The following is a 19,380-nucleotide window of genomic DNA, read 5'->3' on the forward strand; positions in this document are numbered from 1 at the left end:
ATGCATCTTTCCACTTAGGCTAGTATACATCACACCACACACATGTACACACACAGACACACACACACAGGTAGCACAAGACAGAATAACAATGAAAACAGAAAGACTGAAAGGATAATTCTCTTGGTTACAGTTTTTTATTAAAGAAGCAAAGCGAAAGAGCATGAGTAACGCTTGTTATCAAAGAGAGAGATTAGATTCAGTGCCAGGAGTATTAGAATTGTCACCCATGTAGTCCAAAGTGTGTGTGTGTGTGTGTGTGTGTGAATAGAAAAAAGAAAAAAAAAAAGATGTCCTGAACAAATGTTTCTACTTTTTGTTTTATGTACTAATTCTCCAGTATCAAGGTTACTGCTTTCTTTCTACAATATTTATAGAAAAGTCATACAGTTCTAGCTGCAAAGCTGTAAAATTTTGAAAACATAATATAAAACTTCCCAGATCTCTGTATCACTAAGACACAAACACACAGAGCTAAAATGGCAAGTTTTGTGGTATTGAGAGTTAGAATATATCCACATTGGTCTAATGAAAGATAAATAAAATGGATGCATCGTATAATTTTCCTAATACTATGAATAAAATAAGGCACTGACATCCCCAGAGCAGACAAAACAAAACTTAAGTCCTAAAGTTTACAGGCATTTGTCCTTTGGAACTCATGAAAATATATTTTAACTGATAACATGGAGGAAAATAGCTTTTTCCTCATAAAACATTTTGAGTTTCATTAGAGGGAAAGATGTCAGAGCAAGACTGTGATTGTCAGAGAAGCCTTCTCTTCTATGTATGTCCCTCTTCTCTTGTCCAGCGAGTACGAAGTTTACTGCTGGGGACTGTTCATTGTGTTTTATTTAATAATTCAATGATTCTAAATGTATCTTACCTTCCCAAATCCAACCTGGGAAATTTTCATCAAATTTCTTTGCAGGAACTCATCCCGGAACAAGAATAAATGGATATGAGAAATACAAAACCTTCTCATCCTTTAAATTTTTCTAGGATGAGATAAGAATCCAATGACTTGATGAGCTCATATCAAATAAAACTGTTGTCGACCTGAAATGTTAAACTCCTTAAGATTCAAGACTTTCTTTTTTTTTTTTTCCCATGAGTCATAATTTTTAGAACTAGCCTTGTTATCAGGAATAATAGAAGAAAACTATGGTCATTATGCTTATATGGTATGAAGAATGACTGGTTTCTGTAGCTGGAGGTAGAGTTTTCTTTAAAGAAAAAAAAAAACTAGGATTAGTAAATGATCATGAAAAAAATGGTTTTCTTTTATTTGTACTACATACAGTAAGGAAAGTTAAATCTGACTATTTCATGCTAAAGGATAGCTTGTTTTTTTAAAATATCTGAACTACTGTCTATGATTTTGGATTTTGGGGAATTTTTTAAACAAAAACAGAATTTGTTATTTATTTATTCATATTGAAGTACAATTTCCATAGTGTTGTAGGCAGAATACTGTCCTCACAAAGATGTTCACATTCTAATCTCTGGAATCAGGGAATATGTTACCTTAACATGGAAAAAGGGAATTCACAGCTGTGATTAAAATAAGGATATTGAATGGGGAAAATTTCCTCAATTATCCAGGCAGAGATCATATAAGGTCCTTATAAGAGAGAGGCAGGAAGATCAGAGAGAGAGAAGATAAAATGGGAGCAGAGGTCCCAGAGATATAGCCATGAGCCAAAGTATGTATATAGCCTCTAGAAGCTGAAAAAGTCAAGGAACCCTACCCTAAAGCTTCCAAAAAGAATAGTCTTTGACTTTAGCTCCATAGAAAGCATTTCAAAAGTCAGACCTTCAGAACTTAAAATGAATCTATACTGTTTTAAGTTCCTAAATGTGTGGTAATTTGTTACAACAGCAATAGAAAATGAATACTCATAGAGTAATACGTACAACCTTAAGCTCGTAGCTTAATAAAGGTGTGTGGGGGTGCACATTTCCATTTCACTTCTACTCAGGTGCAGGTACTATAGAATATTTCCAGTGACCCAAATAAAAAAGTACTATTAATATTATTTAATAAATAAAAAGGAGTACCAAAATACTACCAAATAACAAAACATTAGTTTGAATCACCAGGCAGAAATGTAAATATTTAATTTAATAATTTAGAAAATTTAAATATTTAATTTAATAATTAAATTTAGAGGGGCTCCTGGATGGCTTAGTCAGTTAAAGCATCTGCCTTCGGCTCGGGTCATGATCTCAGGGTCTTATGACGAGCCCAGTATCTGGCCCCCTGCTCAGCGGGAAGCCTGTTTCACCCTCTCTTCCCTACTCATGCTCTCTCTCACTATCTCTGTCTGCCTCTCTCTCAAATAAGTGAAAACTAAAAATCTAAAATAAATAATTAAATTTAGAGATTTTAATAATTACTATGGAAACAAATAATGGAATAATAACTATATTAGTCTTATCTGAAAAGAGCACTAGAAAAGCCTGACTTAATATTTTAGGGGGCGGCTCGGTGCCTCAGTTGATTAAGCATCTGACTCTTGATTTTGGCTCAGATCATGATCTCAGGGCTGTGAGATCAAGCCTGTGTAATGCTCCACATTGTGCTGTGTGGAGCCTGCTTAATATTCTCTCTCTCCCTCTGCTCCTCCTCCCCCCCCAAAATATATATATTTTGGAATGCAGCAGAGAAACAGAGAAAATATGTAAACAAGTTGACAGATAAGAAAATTAGTATGTAAGGGTACTTACACACTTGCATTTATAAGTGAGTATACATACATATAGAGTGTTGCAGAGGGAAAAATAAAGAATGAAAAAAAAAAGTAATATTTTAAAAGATAATGGCTGAACTGGTTAAAGTCATATATTCATATATTCAGTAATTCAGCTAAACCTAAACTGTGTAGATAAAAATAAATCCTCACCAAACTTATATTACTGAATTGGCAGAACACCGAAGAAAAAGAGCAGACATTAAATAAAAGTAGAACCAAAATATTATATGAAAAAGAAAGACAAACTGACAACTTGTTTTTATAAAAGCAAAAGGTGAAGCCAGAGAACAACGGATCAGTATCTTTAAAATATGAGAAACAAAACAGGTATCCGTCTATGCAGAAAAGACCTCTTCCCCCAAACCAGTCCCTTCTTTCTTTCACTTAGAATACAGCTGGACTTTATTGCCTTATCCCCATCATTGTTAGTTGATACGGTCTAAGTAGTTCTGGTCAGCGGAATGTGGGACAAGATGAGGTGTACCACCTCTAGACAAAGCCTTTTAAAAAAGTCTATCTTTTCCATGCTTTCTTCCCTTTCCCCGCCAGCTCCTTACAGATACTGTCAGGGTGCTATGGGCTTGAACAGCCAAGGGAAGGAATGGACCTCAGTTCCTGAATACACACTTAGAGATATGACTGCCAATTAGGGACACACACTTTGGACAGTTAGGTAAATTTTGTTAAAATGTTTTTAATAAAACATATTCACATTTAGATTTATATAACCAAGTGAATATCTTTCAAGAAAACAATGGAAAAAAATAATGGCTACATAAAACAATATAAATAATGTTTAAAATGACTATTTAGAAAAATAATAAAAATATTGGAAAACTATCAAATAAGATAGAAGAATAAGAACTAGTGTATTTTGTTATTTTTGAAATTGTGAAGACAACAAAATCAATATTGTTTCTTTTAATAAATATCAATGAAAAGTTAGTATGTTATAGACATTCTTCTAGGTATAAGTATATAAGATTTATTTATTTTTTTAAAGATTTTATTTATTTATTTGACAGAGAGAGAGAGCACAAGCAGGGGGGTGGCAGGCAGAGGCAGAGGGAGAAGCAGGCTCCCCGCAGAGCAGTGGGAACCTGATGCGGGACTCAATCCCAGGACCCTGGGATCATGACCTAAGCCAAAGGCAGTTGCTTAACCAACTGAGCCAACCAGGTGCCCAGTATATAAGATTTAAAAACACAAAGTCTTTACCTGAACGATGCTGACATTCTAGTTGTAAGCTGTTTTTCTAGGACAACCATTAAAAATAACAGAAATGGAGTATATAGCTTCCTGCTAATAGAGAAATAAGAACATGAATTGAAGTAAAAAATCTCCAGTCATTTCAATGTATACAAAATAAGGCCAAGAAAAGAGAGAGAAAATAGGAAAATCAGGGCAGTTATGAAATAGATGAAAGGGACACAACAGTAATCATAATAAATGCAAATGGAATAAAATCTGTTTTTATAAAAAGGTGTCAAAGTAAATAAAATAAAACAAATCCAGGTATATGCTACTTAAAAAGGAAATACCTGACTTTTGAACCAAAAGACTGAAAATAAAATGATAGAAATATATCTACACCCACACACATGTGTCTATGTGCACATATACAAATGTTCGCACAGATGTGTATACACACATATGCACACTCAGACACTAAACATACACAAATAAAAATGAGGACCTAGCTATAACAATATCTGGAAAGACAATTGACTTTAACACAAAGAAGCTTTATAAGTGATAAAGGGGTCACATTTTATGTCGCTATCGTTTCTCCAAAGGACCAAAACATTTTAGATGTTAGTAAGAGAATTTATATCTTTTTCTACCAACCTCCCATTAAAAATGGATACAGCATAATAGATCTGAATGCTCACTCTCCAGAAATGATAAGTAAACTCTAAGTCTATTTTACAAATGATAACTTATGTTAGTATGTTTGCTTCATAACTCATTGTTCTTTCACTGAAAAATTTGATATTTTCCATTTGTACAAATATTTATTTTAAGACATTGCAGTCAAATAGAGGTAAGCTTGAGCCTACTTCAACATCTACAAATTGAGGAATCATGATCATGTCATTTAAGCATTCTGAGCCTCAGTGTCCTTATCACTAAAATGGGAGTAACCTCAACAACATTTATTATTAAATAAGATTATATATGAGAACAGTATAGTGCAGAGCTGCATACAGAGAAAAAAAAGAACATTAGCTAATTTTACTATGTGATTACAATGTTTTCTTTTACTTTGAGAGGTTGCTTTTCTTAAACTAAAATATCCAGATAATTTCAGAGTCATTTAGGAGAATAAGATTGGAAATATCTAAGTAATAAGATTATTTTAAATTGATTCTTTCCTTTCCATGAAATATCATATTTTAAAAATTTAAAATATATTTAAATAGTATTTCAAAAATGTCTTTATAAAAATTGAAGAACACAAACCTAAACTTACTGCCCCACATATCTAGAAACCAGTTGAGTTTTTTTCCTCCATTCACCCACTCAACATATATTGGTTACAGTTTATGCTCTACCCTTAGGATACAAAGGTGATCATAGAAAGGTTACAAAGTTCCTGCCTGCAAACAGCTTACATTCTGGTCGGGGGTGGATATATAACAAATAAACAAATATCTAAAAATCATTAAAGAGAAGCATCCCCATATCAATGTGTAGGCTTCCTCAGAAGATGCCCCTGACAAAACAAAACCTTATGAAGACAGATATGTTTGCCAATAGAATAATATCCACTCATACATCTATTCTCTCTAAAAGCAGGGACTACATCAGTCCACAGGCTGTTGTATTCCCAGTCTCTGGTGCAATGCCTGTCCCTTTCTAAACAACCAAATTTGTTGAATGTATGAATATATGAACATGATTATTTGTTGTTTTTCTCAGTTGCACCTTTTCTTTTCATTGAGCGTTTGTTCACATAGCAAAGACTTTATGGGAAATAAGCTACAGAATTATGAAAGTTCATATAAATAAGAGTGGGTATGAAACCGACAATTTGTAATTCATCAAAATACTAGTGATGGCACCTCAAATTTAAATATCATATACTTGAACACAGACTTTAAATAGAACTTAAAGATGCGTGACTAATTTGGAATTCACCTTTGAGACCTGTGAAATGATGGTGAGAATCCAAGAATCTGTACAGGGTATATCAATTTGTCCTTTCTTTTATTCAGTTATATTCTAAATAGTTTAAGTTACTATCCAAAAATGTTTTCTGTACTCCAATACCATGTAATGTATTATTATTATAGATTTACTAATATTTTCTTTAAATATGGGAATAATTACAATGTGGTAGTATTATAATTCTTCAGCAGTGATGATGTTTTTATTTTTTTTAAAGATTTTATTTATTTATTTGACAGAGAGAGACACAGCGAGAGAGGGAACACAAGCAGCGGGAGAGGGAGAAGCAGGCCCCCCGCTGAGCAGGGAGCCCGATGTGGGACTCAATCCCAGGACCCTGGGATCATGACCTGAGAGCTGAAGGCAGACGCTTAACGACTGAGCCACCCAGGCGCCCCAATTATGATGTTTTTAAATGTTTATTATAGAGCTACAGAATGAAACTTCTCCTGTACTGATGTAAACGTTTTAGTAAGTTAAGTAGTTATCATAAGATTGAGTGAACCTGGTTCAGTAGGAAGCATGATGTTAGGATTAAAATATAGTGTCTATATATTTTAGTACCTTTGGAATTGCTGTACTCTTGTTTAGGTGCCCCTTAAATGATAAAAACACAGGCAAGCTTTTCACAAAACACTTTTCCTTTCATGTATAATACTCTCACTGTAGCAAATAAATTGCTACCTGTATTTTTCTGCATTATTTCCTAACAGACAATCTAAATCATCAAAATAGTGCTTTTGAAAGAACCATGTGATGTCCAGAAAGCCTTATGAAACTTTTCATATCTTATTTAAGCACTTTTGAACAATAAGAATGTGAATGAAAACCACTAAAACCTTTGTGTTTTGGTTTGAATCTCTGAATTCATGAATTTCAAGTGACATGAAATTGGCCCAGATAATACCATGGCTAGTTAATGCAACTCATTCAACCTCATAAGTAAAATGTTTTTACTTGTTCCTAAAAAAAATCCCTGCTGCCATGAAAAACAAAAATTCTCATCTTTGCCCACAGCTCTGATGGATTTTTGTACTTGGTCCTGCATACCTATGTGCTTCATTGTCTTTCAATCCTAAAAAAAAAGTGGTCTTACAAAAAGGCAGATGCAGGGACCTGGGAAAGCAACAATCAAGCCTGTGTAATGGCTGATAATCATGGTCATTTCCCATTAATTTGGCAGCCTGGACATTGCACAACAATTTAAAATAATAAGCAATATTTATTTTGCTGTCAGTCATATTGATCTGTCCATAAAGAAGTCAAATTTAATGTTCTTTGTGGCAATAATTAAGCTTATTTAAGAAAGAGAAGCACTGACATCTGGCCAATAACACATTAAACAGGTAAGTTAGAAGAATCTAATCAACAACAAAATCAGTTTATCATACATCAAATGAAAGTTTATTAAATCAGCATATCTCTGCTGATTATCTGACATGGTAATGGTTAATTATGTTTCTGAGGTTGGAAATGAATATTCTAAATGTGGGAAAATATGGGGCAGAATCAGAGAAGGAAATTTGAAATCAGAAGGGATCATTGATGCCCTGGATCTACTTGATTAATCTTTATCCATCTATTAATTCACTCTGCTACTTTGCCCCCTTAGTGTAAAATATACTGAGAAAACCTCTTTAGAAGGAAAAAGATCTTTCCTAGAAGATTTTCCCATTGAGCATAGAGTAAAAGAGAATTGCTAGCCATTATAGTATTTTAGTTGTAGGGTACTGTAATTCTGGGGTATAAAGTTTTATTCCTGGGGTTTCTTTCATGTATGACTTATTTCCTCCCTCAGGACCACAAAGGAGGTGAGCAGGAGTGAATGAATGAATCCGTATTTAAACAAGGCTCTCACATGTGTGTACAAAAAATGATTTTTGAAGAAACTATCTAAAAATTTAACAAAGGAAAAACTATTCCTCACTTTTCCTCAAAGATCTGGAAAGTTCATGCATTATAAGATTTGGAATTATCTAAGCACCCTCATGATTTATTTTTTTCTATAGGGCAAGAAATCTGTCTCCATGATGCATTATTCACAGACTGCCAGGGCATCAGCATCTCCACGAGTGATGAGGATAACAGGGGCAGGGAGGCTGATGAGGGTAAGATGGGGATGATGAGGGCAATAATGAATTGTTGACTATTTTTTTTCTAAGTGGAAAGATTTCAGTAAAATCTTTACCGAACAAACTTGAAAAATGATCCTTTGAAAAATGAAAATCTGCTATGAGTGTATGAATTTTAAGCTAGAATCCTTATCTATAAATGCATGCACATTTTGCTGGTTTGATGAGTGAATCACAACATGCATCAAAGTCAAGGAAAAGTTAAGAATTAAATTGTTGAAACTTTGAAGGTATTTGATCCAGAAACTTAACCTTAGAAGATTTGGAACCACAGGTTTCATGGGTGAAATGAAGCAGAATTTGCAAGTAGAGGGACTCCTGTGTGGATCAGTTGGTTAAACATCTGACTCTTGATTGCAGATCAGGTCATGATCTCAGAGTTGTGAGATAGAGCCCCATATAGGGCTCCACACTGGGTGTGATGCCTGCTTAAGATTCTCTCTCTCTCCCTCTCCCTCTGACCCAATCCTCCCTCCCTCTCTAAATTAATTAATTAACTAAATAAAAAAAGAATTTGCCAGCAGAATATCGCCCAACAGAGTACTGAATGAGATTTAAAAATACTGTCACTTAATATTTTTATCAGGTATTATGGTTACTAAGTTACTTCCAACACATCATTTCACTGATGCAACAACACACTGGGGTGGTTTTATTATTCCCACTTTAAAGATGGGAAAAATTGAGGCTTTTTTATTTTAGTCACTAAATATTCATGGGGCAATTTGAAGTTATTTGGTTTAGATTTTTTTCTCTCCAGTATGTTAGTAAATCTAGGTGATACTCTACTGTGGTTCTGCAGGAGCTCTCATGATGTAGAGGCACAAGTAAACTCATATTTACAAGAATGTATCCACATTAATCTTTAGTAAGTATGGGCTAGCTCTTTACCTTTGGACCCTCTGGATTTCAATCCCTTCATCAGGAAACTTAGTAATAAAATAGATGCATGATGAAGATTTTAATTACATGAGATAACGTAAGATTTGTGAACAAGTATTGCATATTTCAGTGAGACATATAATTTTGAAAGATACTTGTAAAATTCCTGTAAAAAGAATAAGAGCACATGGACCCCGGAACACGTATGGTCAGAACTTCTGAACAGGTCATATATCACTTCTTACACTTCTTTTTATCCCTGTGGTTCTCCGGAGTCCAAGCCTTAGTGGGCACCTGTATTCATCTGGTTTCTCCTCCCTATAATGGTCTTTAAATAAATTTGACCCGATCTATAGTCCACTGTACTGTTAATAACTCTAACTATACAGTGAATGGGTGCTATTCCATGACAATTTCATCTCAGGACTTTCCAACCATTTATATGACTTTAACTGAAACCCGGCTATCTGCTTGGTTTCCCCTGTTGGAGGCAGGGACTTGTGCTATTGTTTTTGTTGTTCTTCCTGTTGTGAGTTTTAAATAGGATTTATTATTTAGAGAAGTTTTAGATTCATAGCAAAATTGAATGGAAGGTATAGAGATGTCTCATCTATCCCCTTCCACTACTCATGCATAGCCTCCCCTGTTATCAACATTCCTACCAAATGGTACAAATGGTCAAAATTGACAAACCAACAATGACCCGTTATTGTCACCCAAAGTCCATGTTTATGTTATGGTTCACTCTTGGTGTTTTGCATTCTATGAGTTTGGACAAATATATAAATGACATGTATTCACTATTATAGTATCCTACGGAATATTCTCAATACCCTAAAACTCCTCTTGCCCCATCTAATCATTCCTCCCTCCCCACTTAACTCTTGGAAACCACTGATCTTTTCGTCTGGCCACAGTTTTGCCTTTTTGTTTGTTTTAATTTTTTTGTTTAGCCAGACTTTTCTTACCTCAGGGCCAGATGACTGGAGACATGTTCATTACTTACATATCATGGTTCTAGCAAGCTACTTTCCTCTTTGCTTGTAGAAAAAAGGGTAAACAAAAACCACAAGTGCTATATGTCACTATGTATTGTGATATATATATCTTGAATCTTCCACCATGACCCACCATGAGTTCTATCATCTACTCTGCCCTCGTGGTAGTCGTGCCCATCTTACTGACCTTCGCTAAAGACTAGCGTGTTTGTTTCACAGTGTATTATGCCATGCTTTCTCCTATCTTCATTCTCAGAAATGTCAATAACCAGTGTCTTGATCTCCCAAATTCTCCAGTATTTTTTCATCCCCTATACTCCAAAAATTATACCAATTGCCAAGATAACAACTTAGCCTCCTAGCCTTCACCTACGTCTCCTTTCCTTGTAATTCAACAACTGTAGTACTCTCTTTGCTGTAAGCCTCCACGTTATCTAGACTGGAGGTAGACAAACATTTTATTTGACAAACATTTTATTTAACAGGCCATAGAGAAAATATTTCAGTCTTTGTAAGCCATAGTTACTAACACAGCTACTCAACTTCACCTTTGTAGCATGAAGGCATACATATATTTATTACACACATGTAATAAATGAGTATGGTTGTGTGATTTGGAGTTGGTGTTCACAATATTTAGCGTGACACCCAGTCACCCTTAATGTATGTTTTATCTAAATCAGTGGCCTGTGTCTCCCATGTAGGTATTGAAAATTAGTTGGGTTTAATATAGATGACCATAGGCAAAAAATGACAGGAGGCCAGGTCATAGGAGTTGAGAATGTTGGTTGAAAACAAAGAAAGCAATTGTAGTAATGGATCATGGGATCTAAGGTACACAAAAGCCAGTGAGTGAGTCAATGAACCTGAGTGGGTTTTATAGTTACAGAAACTTTATTTTCAGAACCAAAAATAGAATGTTATAATTTCATAGTCAGTTGGAAGCCAGACGTTCCCTGCTAGCCTTGGAGAAGCAAGCCACCATGACTTCCACAGCTGCAAAGAAATGAATGAATTCTGCCTGCAGCCACATGAGCTCGGAAGAGCACCTGGAATTTCAGATGAGATTGCATCCCCAGCTAGCATCTTGACTGCAGCCTTGTGAAACCCTGAGTAAAGGAACCAGCTAAGTTGTGCTGAGAGTCCTGATCCGTTGGAACTATGAGATGATAAATGTATTTTTTTATTCCAGTATAATTACATACAGTGCTATATTGGTTTCAGGTGTACAATATAATGATTCAACATTTCTATACACTTCTCAGTGCTCATCAAGATAAATGTACTCTTAATCCCCTTTACCTATTTCACCCATCCCCCACCCACATCTCCTCTGGCAACCATCAGTTTGTTCTCTGTAGTTGAGTCTTTTATTGTTGTTATTTGTCTCTCTGTCTTTTTTTTTAAGATTTTATTTATTTATTTGAGAGAGAGAGAGACACAGCAAGAGAGAGAGCACAAGCAGGGGGAGTAGGAGAGGGAGAAGCAGGCTTCCTGCTGAGCAGGGAGCCCGATGCAGGGCTCGATTCCAGGACCCTGAGATCATGACCTGAGCTGAAGGCAGACGCTTAACAACTGAGCCACCCAGGTGCCCCTCTTTCTTTTCTTCTTTGATTGTTCATTTGTTTTGTTTCTTAAATTGCACATATGAGTCGCATGTGGCATGTCTTTCTCTGACTGACTTATTTCACTTAGCCTTATATACCTAAATATATATTGTTTCAAGTACATACGTATGTATAAGATACTACGCAACAGAAAAGCTAATAGAACTGTCTGTGCTTCTATAATTAGCTTTAGTAACAGAAATACTATTTGAATTGTCTCTTATGCCCTCATACCTATACATTCCTTTATCACCCTCATTTCACTGTCACCTCCTAGTTCAATGGGAAAAAAAGGAAATTAACAGAAATAAACTATCATCACTTTTTATCACAAGTTGATAATTCCACCTGTATTTGAAGACATCTACTTCCCTCTTGAAATGTTCTACTCCTGGAGTTTATCCATCTATAACAGATGTTTGTGCCTGTATACATATTAATACATATAATATGTTATCTAATATATAATAGATACATTATATGATGTGTTGTGAAAATTAGTGAAAAACAAAACAAACAAAACAAAAACCTAATTTAAAATGGAGCTGGGAAGCCCTGAAGAGGGAGCACTCAGGCACATACCATTTGCTGCAGAGGGCATAAGCAGCAGAAAGAAGGTATTATCTTAACAAAAGAGGACGTTTTTCACATAGGACTTTTATCTCTTGTTTTTAAGAAAAAGAAAGAAGATCCTTCCCTGCCCTAGCAGCCATGCCCTAACCACTGCCTACAGCTAATGAGAAATTACCACAATCTCAAACTCTTGTTCTTCTCCAATGAACTTTTGTTCTAACATTTCTCCCCAGTTTCCTTCTAAAACCTAATAAAAGCTGACCTTCCCTTTGTCTCTTCAGATTTAACCATGGTTTGCCATAATTTGCTTGTCCCAAATTGCAATTCCTGAATAAACTCATTTTGTTAGCAAAAATACTGGCTATGTTATTTTTAAGGTTAACATTACATTTCTATTTCTTCAGGGAAATGTCTATATCCACTATGTCCTCTTCCACCTAGTATCTCTCTAACATGCATTAAACACCTTTTACTGAACCTTCTCTAGACCAGTTCACCAAGGACTTTACTTTTGCTAAACTCAATGGAAAGATTTTTGACTTCATATTGTCATATTCCCTTCATTTCTTAGAAACATTTGGCAGTAAAGACCATCTTTCTTCCTCCACCCTCACATTACCAGTTCTTGAAAGAGGCTCTTTTTGGGGGTTCTCATGACATCAAATATCACTAAGTTTAGTCACCTTATTAACTTTTGTTACCTTTTTCCTCTATACCCAACTACCAACTTTGGGAGTGTCTCTGGGCTCAGTCCTAGGTTCTCTCATCATGTCCCTCCTACACTTTCTTCTAGATGATCTCTAATTATCGTGACTTTACTCAACCCAACCTCAGTCCTAATGTTACAGCTTAGATTCACACTTGTGTCCCTCAAGCTATTTGATGTCTATACCTGTCTGGCTCCTGGATATCTCAAAACCATCATGTCAAAATTGACACCCTTACTGTATCTCTTACATACACACCCCCAACAATAGAAACGACCGTAAGGACAATTGTCTGGCCCTGTCTTATTCTCCCACCTTGGAAAAAAAAAAAAGGCAACTTCCAGGTTATTAAACACAAAAAAGTAAAATAAAACAAAATTAATTAAATTAAAATAAAATGTTATTTGTATTTAAATAAATAAAAGTGATTGTATTGAAATATTTTTTACATTTAAATAATAAATGTTACTTAGAATGTTTCTCTTTCTTCAAGCTCCTTTCTGTTCACTTCAAGAAAGATTTCAGGGGCACCTGGGTGTGCAGTCAGTTAAGCATCTGACTCTTGATCTTGGCTCAGGTCATGATCTCAGGGTCATGAGATCAAGCCTTGCATAGGGCTCTAAGCTCAGTGGGGAGTCTTCGTGAGATTCTCTTTCTCCCTCTACCTTGCCCTCCCCCCCCCACTTGTGTGTGCTGTCTCTCTCTCAAATAAATAAATGAATCTTAAAAAAAATTCATATCCATCCAATTCCATTCATCAGTGCATCTACCCTGTGATAGCACTGTAATAGTTAGCCTAGACTGACCTTCCTGTTTCCACTTGTGTCTGTTTGACATCATTTTGCTAGAATATTATTTATGAAGATAAAGCCTGACCTTTAACAATAATCTGGATTCTAATATTGTCCCATTTTCCCCCAGATGCATGCTCATGAGATTATAAAACTCAATGCTTATTTTTGAAAATAGTCACTGCAACAAAAAAATCCACTTAGTATCCATATTAAATAAAAACTTAAATCCATAAAATAATGCATTTACATTGCTCATTTACACAAATTACCTTATTTAATCTTCATTAATAACCTCAATGTGATAAACATTTTATTTTTCTCATATTAAAGATTAGGAAATAAGCTCAAGTTTATAAATTACCTGCATAAACATACCAAGGCCTTCTGTCTCTTAGATCTTTGAAGTACTCATTGAAATTAAAAAAGGATTTAAAAGCAATGTCTATGTCATCAGGAGAGTAAATGCAGTTGCAACAAAACACTTGTATTAGTAACATGTATCTATACAATAATTAAATACTCTTCAGAGATATAAAGAGAAATGCAAATAATAATATAAAAAAGTCAACTCACTTTTTCCAACTAAAAACTGAAATATCCTTAGAGCTGGATCCAAATAAAAATTATAAAGCAAATAACTTTTTCATAACTCTTTCTATCAACTTTCTGTAACTTGACTTCTGTTGCACATATATTCATAATGCTTTTCCTTTATGGAACTTAGGCCTTGGATATTTCTTCCCTCAAATTCTCTTTGCTCTCTTCTACCCTAGCCTAGGATCATTCCAGACCACCTACTCGAGTACAGATTTAAACGTGTGTGTGTGTATGTGTGTTTGTGTGTGTGTGAGAGAGAGAGAAAGAGAGAGAGAGACAGAGAGAGAGAGATTTTGTGTTTCATTTACTCCAAACTCAGCATCTAACTTTTTCAATGAGTCTACTTTACCAGGGGAGTATTTTTATTATACCAGTTTAAGGCATTTTAGATAGAATGGCTCTCAACATAACAAATAGAAACTCACCATTTATAATTATTCTTGTGAATAGAGTTTTAAATAAGTTCTCTATGACCTTTCTAAATGTGTGGAATATTGGTTATGGGTACAATCATTTCTGCCTAGGCATAGCCATTGATTTTTCAAGTATTCTGTTATGCTAATGTGATATGTTCCTTGTTCTCTCAAGTTATTCTAAGAATCACTTGAAACAGTGATGAGCAAAATCAGTCTTCTATCGAGCACTCTGTATGGGAATTTAGAGGAAGAGAGAGAAGGTAAAGGGTTCATGATTTTATAATAAAAGAAGTTATACTCTCTATCAGAACTCAAGAGAAATTCATTCCTGAAAGCAAATGATAATGAGATCTTGTGCTGAAAATCTGTAAGTTAAAAAGGCAATTAGCTTGTCTATCCTATTCACCTACAGGGGCAAAAACAATTCAGTCCTCACTGTTAAAATGGATTGCAGTCATATTGGATTTGAAAACCTGACTTTTTAAATATTTATGAATATCTAAACCCTGCATATGAGTAGAAAAGAAGACATATATCATTTAGAAAACTTTCATTCAGCTGAATGACTCCATTGTAGAATTTTTATTTCATTTGAAATACAGGTTGAGATATAATATTTACTATCTCTTTTACAAAGGTAACAAAGTAAAAAACATCTAAAATAAAAAAGTTATAGTGTATCATTATTTTTAAATGAAACATCAGAGCAATTCCTTAAGATTTATTCTTTTATTAGAGAATTCCAAATTAGAAATGCTTTGTATTATGCATTCTTAAAGCCATCTTGACTGAAACATAGGTATCACTATTCTCAAACAGATCACAGAGAATTTTGAACTATGTGAACTCACAGCCAACCACTGGGAAAATATAATTTGTTTAGTGTTAATGAAAATATTCATAAAGAAATATGTTTGTCAATTCTTAAGAGTTTATATGCTAGTATACTTTAAAAACCATCTCAACATAGGGATGTTGATGCAAACCTCTGTTATTTATAGGCAAATAATGCAAGTCAGCTATATATGCCCTCATAATTTTTTAAATTTTTTAAAATTTTTTTAAAATTCCTAAATTTTTATTTTTATCACATGAAACAATCATTATGTTTTTGGGATGATACTTGGATATTTTGTCAAAATCATATGGATAGTTCAAATAGGCTTCTAGACCAGAGGTCAGCAAGCATTTCTTGCAAAGAGCTAGATGTAAATCTTTTTTGGCTTTGCAAGGCCACATGATCTCAATTGCAACAGGTCAATTATACCACTGTAGTGAAACAGCATAGACAATACACAAATAAATGAGCAATTGCATTCCAATAAAACTTTGTTGACAAACACTGGTAGCAGGTTAGTCCTGTTATAGGATACCACGAATTACTTCTAAAATGCAAAATGTTTCCAAGTTGTAAAAGAAGAAAGTTATGTAATCAGCCCTCAACCCAAGCTGTCTCCCTAATCTGGATATGGGAAGAAATAGAAGAGAAATCAACAAATGATAAAATACATGTGTCAAAAGGAATGGTTAGAAGGTGGAAGAGGGACAGTAAAGTATCCTCCAGACTAAGAAGGTACTTAGAGACAGGAAGACAAAGCAAGCCACCCCATACCATTTACAACTTACTGCAGGGGACATTGGGCAGATGACCCAGGCCTTATGCAACTATAATCTGCAAAGTCCACACCTTGATCCACAGCTTTTATAGAGCGAGGAGCATTGTGGTGAGGTCAAAGGGTAGTTATCTCAAGTGGAGCCCTCTGTGTACCATTTTAGCATTCAGAACAAGCATTCTCAGACTCCCATTAGGGCCTACATTAATCTCTAAGGAGCCAGGAACACGTAGCCCCGAGGAAGGTCACTGTGCAGGGAATGAATAAGATGAAGCGCCAAAGATGGATTCAGCATTGTCAGCACACCTACAGGAGTTTAAAAGCCAACCAACTAATTATTTCCATCCAAAGCTTACATACTCCATTCCATCCTCAAAGACAATCAACTCACTTTGGCTTGAATACCTCAAGTGATAGAGAATTCATGTAGGAGCTATGTTCAATTTTGGATAGTTCTAAATATTAAACACTTCTTTTATGTTGTGTTTTGAAGAAACTTGCAGTAATTGACTTGTAATTTAGTATGAACTTGTCTGTGGTATTACACTTGCTTAAGATATGCATAGGCTAATTTTAATTATTTAGTATCATTAAAATTAAGAGCATACATAGATACATGTTTTTAGGCATTTTTTTTTTAAATTAGGATTTCCATGAGGTAAAAACTGTTTTTTTTAAATTAATTTTATTTATTTATTTGAGACAGAGACAGAGAGAGTGAGAGAGAGAGAGCACAAGCAGGGTGAGGGGCAGAGAGAGAGGCAGACACCTCGCTGAGCAGGGAGCCAGATATGGGGCTCCATCCCCAAACTCCAGGATCATGACCTGAGCCGAAGGCAGACGCTTAACTACTGAGCCTCCCAGGGGCCCGGAGGTAAAAACTGTTTATAGAGCATTTATTATGTGTCACACCCTGCACTAGGTATCAAGGGTAGAAAGGTGCCCTAGGATCTCACTGACTAAACTTTTTGACATACTGCTAAGTCTTATAATCATTCATGGTACCTACAAGCACATAACTGTGATCCTCTGGGAAAATCTCTGCCCAAGACTATTTCGCCAACAATGGCTTGCTCATTTCTTCATCCCCTTATTTCTCGTGTCACATTCTTTGTCACTCAAAATACTCTTCCACTTATTACAAATTTTACCTATTAGAGAAATTGGATTCATCACCTGTGATAAGCTTTTGCTGCTTGGTCCACATCGTTTGTGTTTCATTTTAAGCAAATTTAGAAGGATCAAATATGTTCCAGATGTCCCCTCTCCCCTTTACCAGTTAAATCAAGCAGAATTTAGAAATAGGATTTTTGCCTGAACTGACCGTGTACAGCTCTGGTTACACATTATAATTTTATGTTAGTTGGTATTAGATATTTTCATTTCTTCTTAGGATTTTATTTTTAGTCCTTCAACACAAGCAGCTTTAATTTTCCACTCTGTTTTACTAATTTCATTTTGTTTATTCTAATGTCAAATTGAGACTGATACTATATGAAGAACTGCCTGTGATTTTAAGTTATCACACAGGGCTAAACGGCCATCACAGAAGTATGAAGAAAAGAATTGCCCAACTTAGAGTCTAGGAGGATATGCATTGTCTAGTTTTTCCGAAGTATGAAAAGAAACACACCCAGACTGTGTTATCTTCAGAAATGAGAAGGAAAAATATAGTGGGGAGTTGGAGGCATTAATATTTGGCAAAGATAAGGTGCTATTTCAGGAATTTTACCTTTTCTGTTTTAAAGCCCAGCCAACATTCACTCATCACTATCACATATTCATTTCCAGAAATTTGGAAGATGGAGCATAATTTGGAAACTTCATTTCTTTTCACTATCAGAGAAAAAAAACAAAACAAAACTATTTTTAGTTATTTAATTTGATGTTACAACTTCAGGCACCATGGCTTCCTCTGCTTTGTAGAGGTTATTGTAAATGTGACACTCATTCCTGAGACAGCATAATGAAGCCTTAAAAAAAAAAGACTATATTTTATTTTGCCTGAATGCATGTGTTTGTTTGGTTTCTCCTGTCTCTTAACTTCCAGTCCCTAGTTCCATGAAAGGTTTCCCCCATAATCAGTGAAAAGACAACATATTTAAGAAAGAATAACACCTATTACTTTTCTTTTTACATACTGCATTTTGGGAGTGAAAATGCGTACAGGGAAATGAAATATTTTCATATGAAATTTGAATTTCAAAGAAAAGCCTTGTGCTTCCTTCTTGGTTTTTGCTTGCTTCTTTCTTTCATATGCAGTCTGTTCCTTTATAATCTTTTACTCAACCCAAACTAAGTGTGCTTTATTAAAGCAGAAATCTCTTTCAATGAATTTGGAAACTTTCTCTATTCTAGTTAAAAATGTTGTCCAAGAGCCATAGCATTCGCCATTTAGGGCTTTGACTCTTACCAGCCACAGGATAAAAGCTGTGTGTGTGTGTGTGCATGTCACGAATTCAGAGAAAAAGACAAGAAAAAAAAACAAACAAAAACGGAGATCTTTCTCAGTATGCTTTGTAAGAGCTTTTCCTGAGTAGAAGGAACACATTTTCAGTCCATTTGCACCACTCAGAGATGTTCTTTTCTTCCTTCTTTGAAAGGAATCTCTTGCTGTGTCTCATTATAGTGTGCAGTGGAGAAGGAGAGAGGAAGTGAGTAAGAGGGAGGGCTGGAGAGAGATGGAGCTACGGAATCAAAAGGAAGGTGCTGTGCTGTAAGTAGAAAGTAAATTGCCCCTTCCATGTTAGGACCAAACCCTTTTACAGCTTGTAGTAATTTTCAGCCTTTATTGCTACTATACACACCACCATGGTTATGAGCTTTTGTGTACGGAAACAGATACACATGCGCACACCGCACATGCATCCATTAACCAGGGGCTTATATCCACCCAAATCAGCCAGCATGTCAATCCATCTGTGTTCACATACCTCAACTGAAGGATTTATTTTCTTCCTTCCTAAAAGACTCTTTCCTCATTACAACAGAGTTTGTACATCCTGGAAACTGTAATAAATCATACATGTTTTAACACTTTTGCTTTCACTTATTATTTATTTATTTATTTATTTGTATTTTACTTTTCCTTACAAATTGTTAAAGAGAAAAGCTGTTCTTTCTTTCTTTCTTTT

The sequence above is a fragment of the Mirounga angustirostris genome, unplaced genomic scaffold (assembly GCF_029215605.1).
Source record: "Mirounga angustirostris isolate CCGP_5_RB_7025 unplaced genomic scaffold, mMirAng1.0.hap1 SCAF_9, whole genome shotgun sequence".
Classification (NCBI taxonomy): Eukaryota; Metazoa; Chordata; class Mammalia; order Carnivora; family Phocidae; genus Mirounga; species Mirounga angustirostris.